The 12,044-nt window shown below is 37.8% G+C and overlaps 1 protein-coding gene across 7 annotated transcripts in view; it reads left to right on the plus strand.

Annotated features, from left to right (window-relative positions):
* The window catches only part of PREX2 (phosphatidylinositol-3,4,5-trisphosphate dependent Rac exchange factor 2), a 284,958-nt gene that overhangs the window by 48,871 nt on the left and 224,043 nt on the right, over positions 1–12,044 (plus strand). The gene's annotated exons all lie outside the window — the stretch shown is intronic.

The following is a 12,044-nucleotide window of genomic DNA, read 5'->3' on the forward strand; positions in this document are numbered from 1 at the left end:
AGCAATGGGAGAAAAAACTCCCTATTCAATAAATGGTGCTAGGATAACTGGCTAGCCATCTGCAGAAGATTGAAACTAGACCCTTTCCTTACACCATATACAAAAATTAACTCAAGATAGATAAAAGGCTTAAATGTAAAATCCAAAACTGTGGAAACCTTGGAAGACAACCTAGGCAATACCATTCTGGACATACGAACTCACAAATATTTCATGATAAAGATGCCAAAGCAATCATAACAAAAGCAAAAATTGACAAATAGGATGTAATTAAATTTCAGAGCTTCTTCACAGCCAAAGAAATTATCAGCAAACAGACAACCTACCCAATAGGAGAAAATATTTGTAAACTATGCATCTGGCAAAGGTCTAATATCCAGCATCTATAAGGAGCTTAAATTTACAATAAAAATGAACAAACCCATTAAAAACTGGGCAAAGGACATGAAAATACACTTTTCAAAAGAAGACATGCATGCAGTCAACCAGCATGTGAAAAAAAGCTCAACATCACCAATCATTACAGAAATGCAAATCAAAACCACAATGGAGTTACCATCTTACTCCAGTCAGAATAGCTCTTATTAAAATGTCAAAAAATAACAGATGCTGTTGTGGTTGCAGAGAAAAGGGAATATTTACACACTGTTGGTGGGAGTGTGAATTAGTTCAACCCTTATGAAAAGCAGTGTGGCAGTTCCTCAAAGAGCTAAAAACACAGCCATTGTTCAACCCAGCAATCTCATTACTCGGTATGTATCCAAAGGAATATAAAGCATTCTACCATAAAGATACGTACACATGTATGTTCACTGCATCACTATTCACAATAGCAAAGACATGGAATCAACCTAAATGCCCATCAAGTGTAGACTGGATAAAGAAAACGTAGTACACACATACCACAGAATACTATACAGCCATAAAGAATGAGATTATGTCCTTTTCAGGAACATAGATAGAGCTGAAGGCCATTGTCCTTAGCAAACTAATGCAGGAACAGAAAACCAAATACCGCATGTTCTCACTTACAAGTGGGAGCTAAATGATGAGAACACTTGGACACGAAGAGGGGAAGAACAGACACTGGAGTCTACTTGAGGGCGGAGGGTGGGAGGAGGAAGAGGGGCAGAAAAAATACTAGGCTTAGCACCTGGGCGATGAAATAATCTGTAAAACAAATCCTGTGACACAAGTTTCCCTATGTAACAAACCTGCATATGTACCCTTGAATGTAAAATCAACTTAAAAAAAAAGAAAGTGCATGGAGAAGATACTAATTTTGCCTTTTTTTTTTCTTTTTCTTTCTTTCTTTCTTTTTTTTTTGAGGTGGAGTCTTGCTGTGTCATCTAGGCTGGAATGCAGTGGCATGATCTTGGTTCTCTGCAACTTGCACCTCCTGGGTTCAAGTGATTCTCATGCCTCAGCCTCCTGAGTAGCTGGGATTATAGGTGTGTGCCATCACACCCGGCTAATTTTTGTATTTTAGTAGAGATAGTGTTTTGCCATGTTGGCCAGGCTGGTCTTTAACTCCTGACCTCAACTGATACTCCTGCCTCGGTCTCCCAAAGTGCTGGGATTACTCCCACCTCCATCTCACAAAGTGCTCTCCCAAAGGCGTGAGCCACTGTGCCTGGCTGGAAGATACTAATTTTCTTAATATGATTGTCCCTGTAGTTCTTTGTCCTAATAGAAGCGTTCAGTGTACCCCTTGTAGTATGTGAACTTATTGGTAATTTTTTGTAATATGGGAACTTAAGAAATTCAGATGATATTCTTAGGTTGATGCTTACATCATCCAAATTAATTTTATTTGCTTCTTAATTCATTTTTTTTTTTTCAGAGCAGCATTTCCTTAAAAATGTGAGTGGTTCAAGCTGCAAAATGTGAGTGGTTCTTCCTAAATTTAAGAGGTTTGGGAAACATCATTAATGCATTTAAAATTATAATGCCTACTACATGGTGGAAAACAGAGTTTGTTGACCCAGGAGCTTCAGAAAAGTATAGATATTGTAGTTTGCAGACTGGTTAAATCAAGTTATATGGCTGTTTGAATCATGAACTTTGGAGCTGTGGTAGTAGGGAAGTTGTGCTGTTTGAGGAACTCATATTTCAATATTGTACAGGGGACAGAAAGCTCTCTGGAGGATCGGTGCTTACTATAATAATTACAGTTAATTTTTATCATTAACTTCATTGGACAGTTTCAAGGGAGATTTTTATGCTACTTTTTATTGATTTGTACATTATTTTTAAAAGATTTCTGAAGACTGTTTCAGGGTTTGGGATTTATTCTAACTAAATCCTAAACTTTTATAAGTCCCTGTATTTCTCCATGTAATAGTTTCTTTGTTTTTTTTTAAGGTGGTGATGTATCTCTTTGTTGCCCAGGCTGGACTCAAACTCCTGGGCTCAAGTGATCCTCCCACCTCAGCCTCCTGAGTGGCTGGGATTATAGGTGAATGCTGCTGAGCCTGGCTTGTATAATAGTTTCTTAGTATAGTATTTTCTGATTAAAACAATGTGACTCTTTCAGTATCTAAATATCTCAGACGGCAAAAGATTATTGGAGGTTAAGGGTCTGGGGCCACCTTTCTTGGGTGGAGCTAGTGAGTGCTATAGACCAGGAAGACTTTAGCTGGGCCCTGGTAACACCTGGAACTTGTTAACTGAAAGTGGGTGCTCAATTGTATCCTGTTCTGTAATGTGGTCATCTTAAGTTACTTGCTGTAATTAGGATGAGAGGAAACGAGTTCTGGAGAGTTTTCTTCAAGGAGCAATATTCTGTTACAGAGATATAAGATTACTCAAATTCTGTGATTTTTATTCAGTTAGGAAAAAGTCAGTACCATTAGCCGAGTTAACGTTAAAGAGAAGAGAATTTCTTTGCTAAAAGATATGAAAGAATCCTTTTCCAAGGCAAGAATGGAAACTTTGGATATCAGATTTAGAAACTGACTAATTTGGTTCCTATATCAGCCTCCACAGGAGGTCTTCTGGCCTGACCTTTTTTTTTTTTTGAGACAGAGTCTCACCCTCTCGCCAGGCTGGAGTGCAGTGGCGCAATCTCGGCTCACTGCAACGTCTGCCTCCCCCGTTCCAGCGATTCTCCTGCCTCAGCCTCCCAAGTAGCTGGGACTACAGGCGTGTGGCACGTGCCACTACACCTGGCTAATTTTTGTATTTTTAGTAGAGACAGGGCTTCACCATGTTTGGCCTGACTCTTTTAACTCACCTGTGGGGAAGTGTGGGCAGAATACATGCAGCTTGGCAGTGAGAGAGCTGGAGCTGAGTCAAGTGAGGATTGAATCCAGGCTCCTTCATTTCCTGACTGTTCCACCTTGGAGAAGCTACTTAATCTCCTTCAGACTCAGTTTCTCCATTACCAAAATGAAGCTAAGATTACTCCCAGCCTCACAGGATTACTGAAGCATGAATTGAGTTAATTTGTATGGCTGGTGAAAAAATGAATACTTTATCATCTTTGCTATGACTATTTATGATAGAAAAAGTAAGTTTGAATGGTGACCTTCATTATTCTCTCTCTGCCTTTCTTGATTTCACTGACCTTCTGGCAATGGGTAGTTATTTCAAGTTCATTCTTTCTTGTGTGCTTTCATTTACTATTTAGTCAACGGGCATCACACCTGTGTGCATCCTTATTGAATTAGACTCTTGAAAAATCAAAACTGTTTGTGTTTCTTGCCACTGATAAAAGGACCACGTCAACTGATACGAAACATTCTCCGTACTTTAGATAAGCTTAGTATTGATGCAAGTAATTTCTTGCTTAAAATACTTTTTAATATTTTTCTTAAACATTTGTAATCTCTAAAAATATATAATGCTTTTAATGTCTGAATCCATATTCCCTCAGGTATGGGCATTTGACATTGAGAGGTTTTCATTTATTTGTGTCACATTGGAATAAAAAAGAATTAGAAACCAAGCATGGCCACATCTCATTTATTCTCAATTTATTAAATAGAACATAATAAGAAATCAATTGACATTATTTCCTGCTAATATTTTTTGATGGCTTTCCTAATTCAGCCCACAGAAGGAGAGATTTTAATGAAGTAACAGGAAATGGAAGAAATAGCCATGCAGCTCTCCCGTAAATGGTGTTTTAAATAATTTTGAGAAATGGAAAAGAATTCTTTGGATAAGAGGGGATTCCTTATTGATTGAAATTGCTTTTGTGTTGATTGAACCTGTCCTGTTGCTTTATATATTGCTTTGATAAGGTCCTTTGCTGTGTTTCCTTCAACCCTGTCCTACCCAGGGTCTCTCCCATACCGGTAAATGCACTGATATTCATGCAGTTGCTCGGGCCCAAAATGTAGGCAGCAACCTTGATTTCTCTCTTCCGCTCACAATTCACAGTCAATCCATGAACAAACCCTGCCAGCAATAACTTCATAACGTAGGCAGATTCTGACTGCTCCTCACCACCTTACCCACAGCACCATCGTCTTTCACTTGTCTTATTTCAGTGGAAACCTAGGTGGCCCCTCCATAGCCAGTTCTCCACGAAGTAGCTGGAGTGAGCTTCACACCAACTCTGCTTACAAACTTTCAATGGCTGCCCATCAGACTAAGAATAAAATGAACTCTCCACTGCCATCACCCAGGCCATCCATGACCTGCCCTCAGCTAACAACCACTTCTCAAATGGCTCTTTTCCTCCCTTTTGCCACACACAGTCTCTCCTTCCTTTGGGTCGTACATACCCCTCTTTCACTCCAATTGTTGGTGCATTTGTCCACAGATCCTTCCTAGATATTCCCATGCATCGTACTCTCACTTCCTTAAAGTCTCTCCTGAAGTGATGTGTCTTCTAAGAAGCCTTTCCATTCATTTGTTTTATTTTTCTTCGTAGTACTTACCAGCATCTGAACTTGCTTTGTCTATTTAGTGGTTTATTCATCTTTGGCACATCCATTCCCTAGAATGCACACTCATTGAGGGCAAGGAACTGGCCTTTCCATTGTTATTCACCTAGCGCTGAGAACAGAGCCTGTCATAGAGTGGGTTCACAGTGACTGTCTCATGCAATAAGGATATTATTCCTTTTTGTCTAATGACAAGAGGTAAAAATATACAGATAATTTCAGGACATATGCATTAGTCTCCCAGTGGGACACTTGCCCTCAGTTGATTTTGGGATATATTGTTGAATATGTGTTTTGAAATTCAATTCCTGCCATTATTCTTTGACCAAAATGTACAATTTTACAGTTGACCTGCAGAGAGCAGCTCATTAGCAGTTTGCTGGTCCCCTAAGCTCCTGTATGCTCAGCCTCCCCAACTGCCCTGGTGCAGCCCTGGCTGAGCTGGAGGGTAAGAGGAGCCTCCTCTTCCCCAGCAGGCATGGTCTGGAATTAGTTTTGCTGTCCTAAATTAGGTATCCTGGGATGAAGGGAGGCACCAGTTTCCCCGCTGAGATGCAGTATAACCTGTCTCAACAGTGTACATCCACTCTATACAATTAGATTCTATCCTCAGTCTTGATTTTTATTCCATTTTTTTATTAGGCCTGGGGCTGAAACCTAAATCCCACTGCATTTGGAAGAAGTCAGTTATATCCTATTAGATGCTAACCTTTCTTCACAACCATTTTTATTCCTACTCCACCTCAAGCAGCATCCATCAGGGTCACCTTTAGACCAGTGATCAGCTACTATATGTCATCTCCCTAGAGTGAATCCTGTCACTGTTGCCTGGAGTCTACTTGCTGAGCCACTTGGGGCCTCCAGACTACACCCCCCAATATTGGACCTAGTTCAGATTTCAATTTACCATGACCTTTTACATATTATGTGCATGTTCAAGCTTTAAGCTCTGCAAATAATTGCCCTAAACCAGATTAATTATCACACCCAGCCTAGGACAGTTTCATTTACATCCCCAAAATGTTGGTTCTTGAGGACCTAAGGTTATTCAGATCCCGTGAAACAAGAAAACTATTGATGTTAGGGGATATTTGGGATTTTGCAGTAGTTGAACAAATCTGCATCTTTGTGGTTATGTAACAAAACTCGTAGACAAAGCTATATAGACAGACACTATATTTTTTTGATGGTTAATTTTCATAACCCAGGTCAGAAAAAAACTTCTTAAAATATTTTTTAATTATCATAGCTTTTCTTTGTCCTGTGGAAGGAAAGTTTCCTTGTTTATTTGCAGCTAATTTGCCTCATGAATATTCAGCTGTCGATGGAGCTGCAAGCCAATATCCATAGAAATGAACTCATTAGGAGCATTTTGTTGGCAGCTATTTGATTCGTGAAGTATGTAGAAGTATTTATGATATTTCATATTTTATTTTTTCTTGATTTTTGAAACATAAAAGGATTATTGATAATAATTGTTATCCTAGGTTTTCACAGTTGAGCTTATTTAGTTTTTCTCATATTTCTTGAATTTGTAAGAAAATGCTTTCAGATATTTGACCACTTACACAGATTTTTACAAAGTAAATTATGAATAAAAAGTCATGAATGACTTAAAAGCAGTTCAAAAATGTTTTACATATTTATACATATGCAATACTTGTTCCTCCTAGTTGGTTATTGTCATTGATATAGCTTGCTATGTGGGTGATGTAAAAAAGAATGGTTCTCCTTTTTGAAGGTCTTCCTTCAGAAGTTTTGCTGTTATTTAATGAAAACAGCATTGAAGAAGTATATTTGGTTATAAGAAATAGAAAAAAATAGTAATAACAGCAAACGTAGACATTGACATTCGATGTACCAGTTACTTTTTTTTTATTTTTGAGACGGAGTCTCGCTTTGTCGCCCAGGCTGGAGTGCGGTGGCGCCATCTTGGCTCACTGCAAGCTCCGCCTCCTAGGTTCACACCATTCTCCTGCCTCAGCCTCCTGAGTAGCTGGGACTACAGGTGCCCGCCACCACGCCTGGCTCATTTTTTGTATTTTTAGTAGAGACAGGGTTTCATCGTGTTAGCCAAGATGGTCTCGATCTCCTGACCTCATGATCTGCCCACTTCGGCCTCCCAAAGTGCTGGGATTACCGGCATGAGCCACCGCGCCCGGTCCTCAGTTACTTCACATATATTAATTTGTTTAATGCTTATAGCAAGTCTATAGGAGTAGATACCATATTACTCTTATCTTACAAATATGGAAGCTCTGCCTCAGAGAGGTAAAGTTACTTGTATGGTCACACATCTAGTAGTTGGCAGAGATGGGATTCAAATCCAGGCAGAGTGGCTCCAGAAAGCTCTTCACCACTTCATGTTGCTGACTTCTGTCATATTTTGGTAAAGACTAGAAACTGGACTGCCTGTTGTCCCAAAACCTGGCATTCTTTCCCCACTGATTTGAAGTGCCACCTGTTTCAAATAGTAAATTCTAAATACTCAGGATATTTTCTGGACTGTTCCTGTGCCACTGATATATTAATACTTGTCCGTATCAGCCCAGCACTAACCGTTTTAGTTACTTTATACTAATTCCCTTTAGGAATAGAGTATGAGTCAAATGGAAAAGGAAAGGAAACAAATTGCAGACTAAGGAAGGGGTGACATATTGAATGAAGAGGGTAAAGACAATATTTGGTCATGAGAGAAGGAGAGAATATGGTGAGTCAGAAAAGGCCATAGGATACTGACATGTATTTTAAGTCATGTGTGTTTTAAGGATGATGGTGGACAATTTTAGAAGTCAGTTTTAAAGAAAAGGTAAAGTAAGTGCCTAAGTTTCTGAGGTATAAAAGTTGGAGACAAGTTAATATGGTTTGGCTGTGTCCCCACCCAAACCTCATCTTGAATTGTAGCTGACATAATCCCCATGTGTCATGGGAGGGACCTGGTGGGAGGTGATAGAATCATGGGGGCATGTCTTTTCTGTACTGTTGTTGTGATAGTGAATAAATCTCATGAGATCTGATGGTTTTATAAAGGGGAATTCCCCTGCACATGCTGTCTTGCCTGCTGCCATGTAAGACGTGTCTTTGCTTCTCCTTCGCCTTCTGCCATGATTGTGAGCCCTCCCCAGCTATGTGGAACTGTGAATCCATTAAACCTCTTTTTCTTTGTAAATTACCCTTTCTCGGGTATGTCTTTATAGCAGTATGAAAACGGACTGACATGCAAAATAAATGTGTTTAAAGAATAAAACAAATTCATGTTAATGGAAATAAATATTATGAAACCAATTTATAAATCTTTATTTTATACCTCATGGATTGCACAGTGAGTTAGATCAGAGTGTGAGATGAAGGAGGGGAGTAGCCGTCGGGCAGCGACAGATCTTCAGGTTGGGATCTTCATTCATTTCTCTGGGTTTTCCAGCACTAAATACGTTTCCTTCTACACTGCTTACATTTCCTTTTCATGGGAACTGCATTCTTGAATAACGACTAAAACAGGAATAGTGTTCTGCACTTTAAATTCGGGAAATGACCAGTTTCCTGTGCCAGAGAAAAATATGTGCTTGAGAATATTATCTATACAATGTACTTTGTACTTCCCACTTACCCTTTTCTTTCATTGTGCTGTGTTGTTCAAGTGATCTGATATCAACGTAAATTCCTGACCAGCACAATATGAAGTATTATTATGTGGGAGACATAATAGTCTACTGGCATCTCTATATAAGTATTTGTATAATATTAAAAATAAGGCAATTTAATAGCGACATTAAGAAAAAAGTTGACAAATATGTTCATGTAAGCTTCTGAACTGCATTTAGAAATCCGTTTTATTTCATGTTTTTCACCAGCTGATACCATGAAACATACTTTTATATGAAATGATACCAGAAAAATGGTGGGATATTTGAAATGTCTTTCTTCGTTATAATTCTGAACCTCATTAAAAGTTTATTTCCATCTGACATTAAGTTTCTTTACAAATATAATGACTTATGATACATAAATACATTTTAATTTAAATTTTATAAACCAGTCTTATGAATTATTTTTGTTTAAGTGTTCCATTGGTGCTGTAAAGAGTTGGTAGCACCTAGAAGAAGGCAGCTTCCAGAGGAACAGTCTTCTTTTCTGAACCTGGCTTTTCTGTAGAGGTCTTGTCAGATCAGCCTGTCATTTTACTTCCAGCCTGTGTGCTTCTGGTCCATGCCCTGATCTTGTGATATCTCATTGAAATTAAAGCTGTGGTCTGACCAAACTTCACTTGCATTGTTCCATTTTTATTAATACCTCGTGCTCTAAGTTCTTTCAAGGATTGAGGACATAGACAACAATCGCTATTAGCACCTTAGAGTTTGATCCTCAATAAACTTTTTCTGTCTTCTACTCTTTGTGAATCTCCAAATTTCTGCAATGGGTGGAAGATAAATGTATGATTAGAGAGATTGACATGTATACCAAACAACTGGGAGTTAGCCTGGGATCTGAGCAGAAAAGATCCACTACATTGTGGAAGATCCAATAGTTAAAAAATAAACAGAATTTTTGCCTCGATACCTTGAATTATAATACTTGTTCTGATATCAAGGACTTCTCCAGAAAGTAGAGTCTGTTGGATTGATTTACTGTTAATATAGGAGCAGAGAGGAGGAGAAGGGGCCCTTAACTTACCCTTTAGTTCTGTTCTCTCTAGTGTTAGTAATAATCATAACCACAGTAGAAGTAATGTGAAGTAGACTAGGCTGTGGATGTAGTAATAGTGGATAGTGATAATAGGCGCAGTGGCAGAAATATCAGATAACATTTATTGGGCCCTATTTGTGTGCTAGCACTTTGCAAAGGGCTATCATTACCTGCATGTAATCTTCTCCACCTCTCTGTGAGGCACATATGATTATTAACCTGATTTAATGGGTGAGGAAACTGAGACTTAAAAGCAGCTGGCCTCTCATAAATGCTCACCACAGAGCTGAACTCCACCCTGAGGAGACATCCTGTATCTGTATGTGTTTGAGTGCGTATTTCTAGGTGTGTAGGGGAGGAAGGTGGTGGGTTAATTTTGAAGGCTTCCAAACAGCCCACTATAAACATCATACATTTCCTAATCTTCGTTCTTTTTGAAACTGATTTCTCCCTAGGGTTTGGTGTATCCCTGACCATTCAGGAAAGAGACATCAATGACCCAAAACAATACAAGGAACACAAGATCTTCATTAATCAAATGATACTTGGAATGAATACACCAATAAGAATTTATTGCCAGAAAGTTACTTTATTAAAACAAATTTTAAATAAAGAACATGGAGTTGTTTCAATCCTTGAGAAAACTAGCTGTATACATGCCTGCCAGAGCTATCTCTAACAAAAGATATCACTTCTAAGAGTAAATATCTCGCTTAATTTTAGATTCCTTGGGGAACTAAGAGTTAAGTAAAACATGCACCAATTTTCTTAGGTTTATTTTTAAGTATTTTTGTTTTAGCTTTTTTTTCTCTGATCGTGGGAGTACATTTTCACCCAAACACTTCAAGATCAAATGCTATTTTAAAACTTAGAACTCTGGAATGATCAGTATTAAAAAGTTATGAGTCAAAAGGACCTTGACAAAACCTTAAGACTGTGGCTGGAAATGGAAATGGCTACGGCTATAAAGATTCCGAAGTCAAAAAAAATGAGTAAAATGGGCTTTGTATTAAAAAAAAAACAACATTACTATTAGAATACATGGCAATTAACATTCAGCTTTGGTGTACATGATGATAGGGAGTAGTGGTGACTGTGGCAAAATGAAGGGAACATGTGGCTTCTTCAGCTCTAACTTACTATTATTCAGGTAGATAGGCCCTGTGTTAATTTTCTCCAAGTGTTTGAAGAGAGGCTGTAATTATTGACTTTTTAATGAATACTCTTATTTTTTTAAATGTTAGCAATTGAATCAATGTTTTAACCACATAGTGCTGTGTTAAAACCTACCTCTACTGTTTTTGACCTCTGCTTTAGACCGACTCATTGCCTTAGGCCAATGAAAGCTAAATATCCTGTTAAAATAATAATTTTATAGGCTGAGCTGTGAGATGAGTTTGTGGGAATCAAGACTGCAGAAACAAACTAGAAGTTAAATGCAACAAAAAAATTAAACATTTAAGAAATTCACAAAAAACAGACTTAAGAAAAGATGGCATTTATTATAGTATTTCACTGCAGTCATCTCAATAAATTTTGTAACTTTCACCTTTAATTTTAGTAATTTTACGCCTAATTGTAATTCTATCAATAATGGTCCTGATTTCTGCTTCATCTTCTGTCCAGTTTTACTCTTGACTTTCCTGTCACCCAAGTATTAAATATCTTCAAAACTCTGTGCCTTGTATGTAACGTACCAATCATATGCTGACAAATGATGAATTCTTTCCCCTGAAAATTCCTGAAAAACACAGTTCTTTCATGTTTATTTTTTGTTATATTGAGGTCAAATAGAATACACTATAACAATGTGGTAATTATCTTCACATCTTGGTCAAGTTCCAGCCAAGGGAGGTTTTTATTTTTATTTTTTGATTTGGATGGTATAATGAAAAATTATCTTCACCTAAGCTCTGAGATGATAGTGATGTTCATTTTGAATTAATAATTGGTCTGAAAAAGAGTAAAACATCTTTTGGTGGGAAATTAGGCAGATATTAAAAGACTCTCAATAACTGACAGAAAAAATCCTTTTGTTTCTGAATCACAAGGAAACAGCAACAATCAAGAGGCTTTCACTGAGGATTTAGACATGCTGTTTGGGAATCACTGCAATCTCTTTAGGCATTTATTTGAGTAATCCAGGTGTGGGATATTTTAATGATTTGTAGAGTGATCAGTGCCCACGAGGCTGAGTCTTAGATACTACTGGACTACTAACAAATGATTTATTATTCTGTCAGTTTTTGGAGTTTTGTGTGGATTGAATGTTGTCATGGAAGTTTAGGAAAAACGACGATCTATTTCAAAGATGAAAAGATGCTGCTCATATTCTGTAGGAACAAAGTAACATCATTTTATAATTATTGTTCATTGTATCCGAGTGGGAAAGAGATTACTAAACATCCTGTGAGCACCGGACAGTCCTTCACTACAAAGGTTTATTTTAAACAAAGGTTTAATCCA

Source organism: Pan troglodytes, chromosome 7 (genome assembly GCF_028858775.2).
Source record: "Pan troglodytes isolate AG18354 chromosome 7, NHGRI_mPanTro3-v2.0_pri, whole genome shotgun sequence".
Lineage (NCBI taxonomy): Eukaryota > Metazoa > Chordata > Mammalia > Primates > Hominidae > Pan > Pan troglodytes.